The sequence below is a fragment of the Crocodylus porosus genome, unplaced genomic scaffold (genome assembly GCF_001723895.1).
Source record: "Crocodylus porosus isolate Cpor-Errol unplaced genomic scaffold, CroPor_comp1, whole genome shotgun sequence".
In the NCBI taxonomy this organism is placed as follows: domain Eukaryota; kingdom Metazoa; phylum Chordata; order Crocodylia; family Crocodylidae; genus Crocodylus; species Crocodylus porosus.
The window spans coordinates 31765071-31775418 of record NW_017728906.1 but is presented as its reverse complement, the minus strand read 5'-3'; the positions used below and the strand labels follow the sequence as shown (position 1 = coordinate 31775418).

Here is a 10348-nt window from a genome sequence, read left to right as displayed (position 1 = left end):
AAATATAAATGTATCTCCCTTCCTACATAAATTCTATAGTGTAATATCCAATATAATTATAACACTGAAAAGAATAAATCAATGAATATAATAATAAAATAAAAAGGTCTGAAAGAAAGCAAAAGGTATTGTGGAATCCCACTTGCTAGGCTAGCAAGTAGGAAATCATTCAAATCAATGGTAATAGTAGCCTTCATTGTCTAATGCTCCTAAGCTGCTAGAAAATAGCTGTAACTAAGACAGAAAACAGGCCAGTTTAAACAATGCTGCCTCTTACGCTGTTTTTCCATCCCTCACTCAGAGCACTGGGATTGGGAGCGACCTCAAGGGAAGGATGACAGTCATAGGCCAGCTACATGGTCAATATGAGAGCAGTCCTTGCCTCTTCCCCGCTCTTCTCCCTCCCTCGCCTTACTTTCTTTCCCTGCAGGCAAGCCCAGCTTGAGCTTCAAATCTTGAAACATTTTGAAACTTTTGAAATGTTTCAACTGCCCTCATTTAATTTCAAGGCTGTTTCAAAGCCCTTCATTTCATTTCGATTTTGCTGTTTTGAACTCAAAATGAATCAAAACAGCATTGAAACAAAACACTCAGTGAAATTTCTCACAGCCTTATGTTCTACATCCTCCAGTTTTGATCACACTAAATTCCAGTGCTAGGTTTTTGCTTCTTCATATCTGGGGCTATCTCCTAGGGTACATTAAAATATGGAAGCCATTCTAGACAGACAAATCTAACTGAATCATGACACCCAGCTGTGGCTGCAAACACTGAGCGATAAAACTAAAATTCAAAAGGATCTGGCTAAATTAGAGAGCTGAGCTACAGAAATCAGAATGAAATTCAACAAAGCGAGATACTACACACGGGGAGGAAAAACAGATGCACACCTTCAAAATGGGAGGTAACTCAAGAAGATCTAAGGGTTAGGGTGAATCACAAACTCAACATGAGTCAGTAATGTGATATTTTTGGAGGGTTGGGAAGCAGCTACGTTTTTGGGTTGTATTAACAGGAGCATTATATACAAAACACAGGAGATGATTGTACTGCTTCACTTGGTGCTGGTTAGAGTATTGCATCCAACTGGGGTCACTGTATTTTGAGAAGGATGTAGATAAACTGGAGGGAATTCAGAAGTAGCAGGCAAAGATGACAAAGGGAATGGAATACACACAATAAAAAGAAAATCTGAAGGAACTATGAATGTTCATTATGAAAAAGGAAGAGGAGATTAAGGAGGGAGATTAAGATGACCAAGACATATTGTTTTTCCTTGTACAGAAGGAAGAACACGAGGCACTGAGGTTAAGCCATGGGTGCTCAGCCCTCAACCTGTGGACCAGATCCAGCCCCTGGCACAATGTCATCTGGGCTGCAGAGCTCCTCATGGATCTGTGGGGAGCCCTACAGACCATGACCCTGTATACTGGATCAAGTGTGGTGCATGGCACAGAGCCCAGTCCTGGCATGTGGGAGCAGTGGGAGGCAACATGGGGCTCTGGAGCCCAATCCCAGCTGGGCAGGAGCAATCCTGGCCCCAGTGCTTGAGAGCAGCACAGTGTCTGTGGACCAGCCCCACACCATTCATCTGGCCCATGAGGCCAGAACTATGAGTACCACTGGCTTAAACTATAGCAAAGAAGATTCAGATTCATTCTCAAGAATGAATTCCTTCTCCTAAATAAAAAAAGGTGCCTACAGTTCTGAAATCTCACACACTACAGGTTTTCATGAGGCTAGACAGACAGCTTTTGCCTTTCTTTTTGTCTATTCTAAACTATTTGGAATGGTTTAGGAACAGTGAATCCTGTATCTGTGTGGGCATTTGACTAGATACCCGTTGAGATCCCTTCCAAGCCTATGATTCTACAATTACATCTGTCTTCATTAAGCCATTGCTTTTTGGCGTATAGGCTGCACAAAGTACAGGCTGAATGCCGCTGATTTTCAACTGCATCAATTGACCAAAACAGAGGTTAGCAGGGGTTGGATTAGATGACCTTTGAGGTCCCTTTCAGCCTGGTGATTCTGGTAAATTGAACATTCAACATATGGAGGAAACTTTATGCATGAAGCATCAAGGACCTTTAAGATTTTTTGGCCGAAATGGACTCTCTTCAGAGTTCTATTAATGTCAAAATAAATTTCAGTTAAATGGCAAAAATCTCATATTTTAGGAACAGACAGCACCAAAGATGCAGGACTTGGTAGAGAGTATAGGTTTAGGGCCAGATTCTGAATTTGTATTGATTTCAGTGCTGAGATACATGAAGTCCATTGTCTCTTCTGTGTCTCTTGCAGATCTTAGGAAAGGGTAGGCTTTAAAGGCAGAATCCACTCTTATTCCTAAAGGAAAGAGGTATACTTTCCTCATAGAAATATCAGGAGTGTATATTCAGGGTTCTCATTCTGCTATGGAATGAGCATGGGTTCTTACTAAGATACTTAAATAGGTCAGGTCGTCTTTGTAAGAAAAGCCAGAAGAACCACTAGCGTTGTTGGCCAGACTCTGAGTGATCAACTGTTCCTAATTTCCCCAAATTGTTCTGTTTTTAGCCCCTTTTCCTTTGTTCTGTAATTAGGCTCAGATGTTCCTATGTTTAACTCTTCTTTAACTCGGGCTTAAAGCATGGTTCTGATGGTAGATACTGCCCTTCTTTGAACTTTCCTCCCTGACTCAGCTGCTGAGTATCTGCAATCTTCTGACATGAAAGGCACAGACAGAAGTGAACATTTTCAGCTGATCTGGCCCCTGAAAGCATTCTACAGTCATGACCAAACACAACTGCATGGCTGCAGAGCATTTTAAAAGGGCCTCATTCTGTGACAATCTGAACCCTCATTACACAGAGCGCCTTCATTAATTTCTGTCTGTGTGCGCCAGGAGCAGGGCTCAGCTGATGCAGCCCAGCTCTGCTTCTAGTACTGTTTTCAGAATGGGAGCTGGGGAAGGGAGTAAAGGGAGCTCATTCTGGAGATTGCCCAACTGGTGCTGGAGGGTGGGGTGGGTGTATTGGAGCCCCCCTGAGGCCGGGGGCTCCAATCCACCTATCTTCCCACTCCTGTGCATCTGGGGAAACCCCAGTATCCCCTGCCTTTTTCCCCTCCCATCATGAGATAAAATGGGACCTCGGAGAGTGGGGTTGGAGCTAAGGGAGAGCCTGCAGAGATGCAGCCTCTCTCCCTGTATCAACTTCTAAGTAAAGCTCTTATCCCCCACGCTGCCAACCCAACAGTTAATGTCTGTTGGGTCAGGAGGACTGGTTTAATTCATGACACTTTATGTGAAAGAAGTGAGTTAGACACAGGAGCTGAACTTGTCTCTGCACCTGAACAGCTTAGTCACATTTGTTAAGTAACATCGTATCACTGCTTTCAAGTTCTGTTCACCTTGTGGTAAAGAAGGGGGAGAGATGTGAGACAGCAGATGATGTGGTAGTGGCTGAAGTGCAGTACATGCATATCCTACATTAGCTGTATATTGCCTCCTAGCTGTTGTAGGACTGGATTTTTGTGAAAGAAACAGGAGTACACTCTGCATTCTTGCCTGTTATATTGGAACAACTCCACACCACCAGTCAACATATTTTCTGAGTAAAGTGGCACTTCTATCGGGGTTTTGCCAAGTGCATATGTTAAGCCAAGAAGCAGACCTCCACCCTGATGGAGACACTGCAGGAGCCAGTCTAGTGCTAGAGGAGTATCTTATGAGGGAGCAGGTAGAAGAGACATTGGGAAGACAAAGGGAAAGGGGTCAAGTATATTTTAGAAAAAAGTACAAGAAGGGCTATGGATATGGAAACAAGGGATAAAAAAGAGGAAGAGTGGGCAAGGTGGCAGGAGAAGGCTAAATAAAGTAGAAGGTAGAGAAAAAATGAGGGTGGCAAATAAAGAGTTGTGAACCTGTTTTGGAGGACAGGAAGAAGGAAGTTTAACTAGATGGAATACAAAAAATTGAGAGATTGGCATTAAAGTAAGAAAGGGGAAAGCCCAGATACCAATGGAAAGATGAAAGGAAAAAAATAGTTTAGATGTAAAATGAAAAGTGAGAAAGAAAAGATAAAAACAGAAGAGGAAATGGATAGACAGGAACACAAAAGAGGAACAAGTACCTTAACAGAAGTAATACCTCTTGTTTTTCAGTAAGAAAGACTGCCTCAGTAAAAGCCAGTTCTGGCATCAGTGAGTACAGGGTAGCAGACAAAGCTCTAACCATACTTCTTTCTTAGGAAGGAAAATGGAGCGGAAGACATGGAATGGAAAGGGAAATCAACAAGATAGTTACTCCGTTTTTAGAAGTTATGCAGTTGCCAACCAGCCAGTGAGAGTGATTCTGAAGACATTGTGCTTCTGTCTAGTGTTTTATTGGTTGGTCATGTTATGTGTCTGTATCCTTCATGGAATTTGTGTGTGGGCTTGGAATTTTGGATTGGGACAGATCATTCCTTCCCTGCTGCTCAAGCAGCTGGAGTGATCATCCAAATAAAAAAGTATTTTTTTTCTCATTTTCTTCCAGACATACCGTTCCTCCCTACACTACAGGAAGTGTGAGACTTCTTTTGCCTCCACAGCTCTTCAAATTTTCATTAGTTATTACGAATTTTCTGTAGGAGAAACCCCTAAAAGGAAATATTATGTATACATAAGTTGATTCATGAGTTGTGCTATAAGCCTACAGTGTCTTGAAGGTTCTTGGATGGCCCCTTGAAAATTGTCATTATGTTTATATATAAAAACATAATCTTCTTTGAATAAGCCAGGCTGCTATTACCTGTCTATAGCTGTCTGACGGAACCTGACCACGAAACTCCAATGCAGCTTACACAGTCTCTTTTACTTACACAAGGGGGTCCCCTTAAAGCATTTCCAATGAGTTTGGAGTATCTGTACTTCTGTAAGTCCTTCTACATCTCAGTTAAGAGTTAAGAGTATTTCTATAATGTAGACCAACTAGGAATGTCCTTCCTGATATGATCCCATGAGCAATTTCATCATTGTTGTCTTTATAGAATGTAGAACATATTTTTTTCATGTGCACGTCACAGATGCACAAGTATTTGGAGAATATTATGCCTTTGAAAGGCATTTGTTGAAGAAAATGGAGAAAAGCACAGATTCCCATGACTGAAGTTTGTTTTCTGTTAAAAACAGATTAGTACTGCTCTAAAAACAGTTCAAAATGTAAAAGCTGTCTCCATGTAACTAGAGAAGATGTAGCATGCAGGAGACTTCAAACAGGGACTGTTTGGTGTCAGGGCAAGAATGCAGCTGTGATGGAGTTTTTCAGTTTTCCAAAAAGAGTCATCAAGATGCCAGACATGGAAGAAATGATCATTCATTTAGGGCAAATTGTTGGCATAGAATTGTTGGCATAGAAATGGTATTTAAAGGTTTGTTTTGGGGAATTGCCTTAGAAGTATAGATATGTGTATTAGAAAGGTTCAAGATGGGCAACAGGGGTTAACTGATTTCTAAAGAGCTTGGGTCTTGCACACAAAGTTTCTCCCAGCCTTGGAAGCAGACAGGCTATCTAACACATACAAGGCCAACGACTGGACACAGCCTAAGAATTGAAGGGACATGCCATAACACAAGATCACAGCCTTCAAGGCAGACAGGTTGTTCAACACAACAAGAACATATAGTCTAGAAAACAGCTTGGGAACCAAGGGAGTATATACCATACTGCCCATAATACTGCCTTCCCTCTCCCCTCCCCCCAAACAACGTCTGGATCCTAAATCCAGATGCAACAATCACCCTTTTATATATGCTTTCCAGAATAAAAATAATTATTTTGAAATATTTGCATCCTGACATTATGTTGGTGGGTACTTTTGCCATAACAAAGTAAGTAGGAGACACAAGGTCATCAAACTGTGATATTGCATGATGATGTAAAGGAACAATGTCACTACACCCAAAATAAATTGATTCACTAACTGTCCTACAAGCCTACAGTGGCTTGAAGATTCTTGGCTGGGTCCCTGAAAATCATTACTGTGTCAAATATTGGATTGTATAGCAGCTTTATTTGATCAAAACACTAAAGGTCTTATGCACCTATTGCCACCAGGGAAAGATAGAGAGTGAGGTATTCTTTGAAGTTCTTGACCAGGATTGTGTGGATTTTCATGAACAGAAACGTAAACTAGGTACTTAATTCTGAATGATTTTCTATGAGAGGTTAGTAGCTCTCATTTCTTCCTTGGAAATTTCCCTCTGGATCTTGGAAAGACAGCCTTTCTTTAAAATTGTGAATGAGTTAGGTCTTTAAGAAACATCTGTTTATCTGATGCATTTATATGGTTCATATTACTATGATACCAGAGTTCTTCACAAACTTGTATGTATTAATCCTCACAGTATCCTTATGAAGAAGGAAATACTAATAGCCCTATTTTATAGATAAGGAAATGAGACATAGACTCATAGAATCATAGGATCACAGACATTTAGGGTTGGAAGGGACCTCAGGAGTTCATCTAGTCCAACTCCCTGCTCAAAGCAGGACCATCCCCAACTAGATCATCCCAGCAAAGGCTTTGTCTACCTGGGTCTTAAAATCTTCCAAGGATGGAATTTCAACAACCTCTCTAGATAGCCTGTTCCAATGCTTTATCACCATCCTAGTGAGAGAGATTTTCCTAATATTTAACCTAAACTTCCCTTTCTGCAACTTGAGACCATTGCTCCTTGTTCTGTCATCTGCTACCACTGAGAACAGTTTAACTCCATCCTCTTTGTAGCCACCCTTTAGATGGCTGAAGGCTGTTATTAAATCCCCTCTCAGTCTTCTTTTCCAGACTAAATAAGCCCAGTTCCTTCAACTTCTTCTAATAAGTCATGTTCCCTAGCCCATTAACCATTTTCGCTACCCTCCTCTCTCTCTAATCTGTCAGTATCCTTTCTGTAGTGAAGGGGCCCAAATCTGGACACAGTACTCCAGGTATGGCATTACCAGTGCCAAATAAAGGGAAATAATTGCTTCCCTTGATCTGCTGGCCACAGTTCCTACAAAATGCAGCCCGGTATGCTTTTAGCCTTCTTTGAAACAAGGGCACTGCTAATTGTCTTCTCATGTTCCACTTATTGTACACTGTAACCTCCAGGTCCCTTTCTGCAGAGCTGCTAGCTCTGTAGAGCCAATCAGTCCCCAGCCTGTACCAGTTCATGAGATTGTTCCATACTAAGTGCAGGACTTTGCACTTGTCCTTACTGAACTTAATGCGATTCTTTTGATTCAATCCTCCAATTTGTCGAAGTCTCTGAATCCTAGCCTTACCCTCCAATGTATCTACTACTGCCCTCAGGGTGGTGTCATTGGAAAACTTGCTGAAAGTGCACTCCATCCCATCATCCAGATCACTGATAAAGAAATTGAGTTCCCTGAGTGAATCAAAGTCTGCTTTTATGGAATCCAGGGTCCTTACTCTGCTTTTCTTCTTCCCTCCTTTCCTCAGGATCCTGAACACAACTATCCTTCATGGTTGCTGCTGCCCAAGTTGCCATCCACTTCTACATTCCCCACCAATTCTTCCCTGGTTGTGAGTAGCAGGCCAAGAAGAGCACAGCCCCTAGTTAGCCTCTCCAACACTTGCCCCAGGAAATAGCCCCCAGTACTCTCCAAAACCTTTCTGGGTTGTCTGTATATTGCTATATTACCCTCCCACCAGATGTCAGGGTGACTGAAGTCCCCCATGAAAGCCAGGGCCTGTGATACAGAAACTTCTGATAATTGTTTGAAGTCCCATCCACCTCATCCTCCTAGTCTGGTGGTCTGCAGCAGGCACCCATCATGTTATCACCCTTATTACTTTCCCTCCAGGCCCTAACCCAGAGACTTTCAACAGGCCTATCTCCAGTTTCATAGTGTAACTCTGAACAATCATACACCTCTTTTTATATAAAGATAAACTCCTTCTCCCATGCCTGTGCCTCCTGAACAGTTTATACCCATCCATGACAGTACTGGGGGTCAGGAAGAACTTTTACCCCGTTGTCAGATTGGTATGAACTGTGGGAGTTTTTGCTTTCTTGTAGAACAGGGGGCATGGCCCTCTGCCCAGGACCTCTTGAGCATATATTGACATTTTATAGAAGCAAGACTTTGGCTGCTGTGGTTTTCCTGGTTTACTGCTGGCAGATTAGGTTGTTAAGTCTTATGTTGTGTCAGGGTTGAGGCTAATCTTATGTAAAGTTCAGATTATGGTTTGTATCGGGTGATTTGAATAGGGATGATTCTGCCTTAGAGAGGAGGGTTGGACTAGCAGGTCCCTTCTAGGCCTACTTTTCTATGACTCCATATCAACTATCCCACCCAGTGTCTGTTATTCCAATCATATCATCATTCAGTGACTGTGCAAAGATTTCCTATTCTTCCTACTTGTTTATCAGGCTCTGTGTATTCACGTACAGACACCTGAGGTAACTAGCTCATTGCCCTACTTTTTCAGGAGGAATGAGAAGGCATCCCCTGTTGCCCACTCCTGGTTGTGTTTCCTCCAGGTCACCCACTTTTCTACTTACCTTTGGTTTTTTGTCTCCATTCCTTGGTGAAACTAGTTTAAAGCTCTCCTCACTAGGTTAGCAACCCTGTCTACAAAGACACTCTTCCCTTTCCTCATCAGGTAGATCCCATTTCTTCCTAGCAATCCATCTTCTTGGAACAAGCTCCTCTGGTTGATGAATCTAAAGCCCTGCTGGGCAACAGCATTTGTGCAGCCATGTATTGATCTTCAGGATGTGTCCACTCCTTTCCAGGCCCTTCTTCTTGACCAGAAGGATCAAGAAAAACATTGTCTGGATCCCTGGATCCCTCACACATGTAATCAGAGCCCTATAGTCCATTTTAGAAGAGAAATTCTTTGAATCGATTGTCCCTCCAGCCAAAGATCCCTTTTGATGTTCATTCTTCTTTAAGAGAGTGATACTGAGCGTGTTCTGTGTGATGCTGAGTGCCAACAACTTTTATGTAAATCAGAGGCTGATGTAGATTGCAGAAATCCCTGTACCCCAGGTGGGTGCTCAGGCCATGAGAATATGAACCCTCTATTATTCTGTTTAACATACAACACTGGTGATGGGAGAAAACTGAGTCTTGGTGTCAAACTAAGGTTTATGCTGGCTTCTGTCAGCATTCTTCCTGACCTGGATCCCTGTGGTGAAAATAAATCTGATGTACTCAGTTTAGGGCAATTAAATAGGTAAGTCCTATCACATGGTGATCTTTCAGTCTATGTAGGGCTTGGGGCAGGAAGGAGATTAAATTTCTAATCCTTCAATTTTATCAGAACAAAACAGGAAAATTACCTCTGTCAACTATTTCATTTCTGGGCCCTCTCAGATTTTACAAAGTCCCCAGAACCCATCACTGGAAAATTGGCATCTTTGCCGCCCATGCTTGTACATCTGTTACTCTGTTTCTTTTGCAATCTCTAACCACTGTTACAAATCTGGAATGAGCATGCACCTAGAAGGAAACAGTAAGAAAAATGACTTACCAACTCCTGACTGTTACTTGGAAACTTTTGCACATGTACCCAGAGAGGATGTTAAAAATGATCGTGGGTTTCTTTTACAGATTTCAAAAGTGAAGAAAGAAATTGGGTCACCACCAAGAGAAGAAAAACAACCTAGGAGGAAAAGACCACCTAGTACTGATGAGAGGCCAGACACCTGCCTTTAATTGAGTACCTAAAGAAAACAGCATAAGCGTGCCCTTTAGTTTGTAATGAGTACTGACTTGCCTTGTCATAAGCTGTGTACACAGCCACGTGTGTTGTTAGTTGAATGTCATAATGTCATTCTTATTTCATATTTTCATGCCAGAGTGGGTTAACATGTACATGGAACTTAAGCAACACTAAAATGAGAAAAAAGTGTTGAAGCTACACAACAAAAGTATGGGCAAGGGCCTGAATGAATGCATTGCACTGAGTTCTTTTAGTCACCTTTGATACCTAACTAGCGGCTCCCTCATCCTTCTCAACAGTCCTGAAAAATGATACAGACTAGGCCTGTACAAAGCTGTGAGTATTTGCCTCGGATTCGGGTTTGGCCGATTCAGGGGACAGTTATTCGATTTGGTGATTTGAATAACTGTCCCGAATCAATTCGGCCGAATCTGATTCAGAGATTCAGCTGCTTCCAAATCTCTGAATCATACAGACCCATCCCCTGCCCACTCTCCCAGCCCAGCAATGGCTGCCCTGCCCACCCCAGCTCCCAGTGCTTTAAGAAAAAAAGGCCCAACTCACCAGGTGCTGCCCAGTGAGGGAGGCAATCCTCACTTCCCCCCACTGTCCCATGCCATGTGGGGGACTCTGCCACATGCCCCCCAACC

General features: G+C 42.4%; 1 long non-coding RNA gene across 3 annotated transcripts in view; it reads left to right on the top strand.

The window, feature by feature from the left end:
- The window catches only part of LOC109305738, a 137883-nt gene extending 127941 nt beyond the window's left edge, over positions 1-9942 (top strand). For all 3 annotated transcript variants that reach the window (XR_002099693.1, XR_002099695.1, XR_002099694.1), the window contains one exon: positions 9587-9942. This is a non-coding gene — a long non-coding RNA (uncharacterized LOC109305738). The remainder of the gene's footprint in view (positions 1-9586) is intronic.
- Positions 9943-10348: the final 406 nt, after the last annotated feature.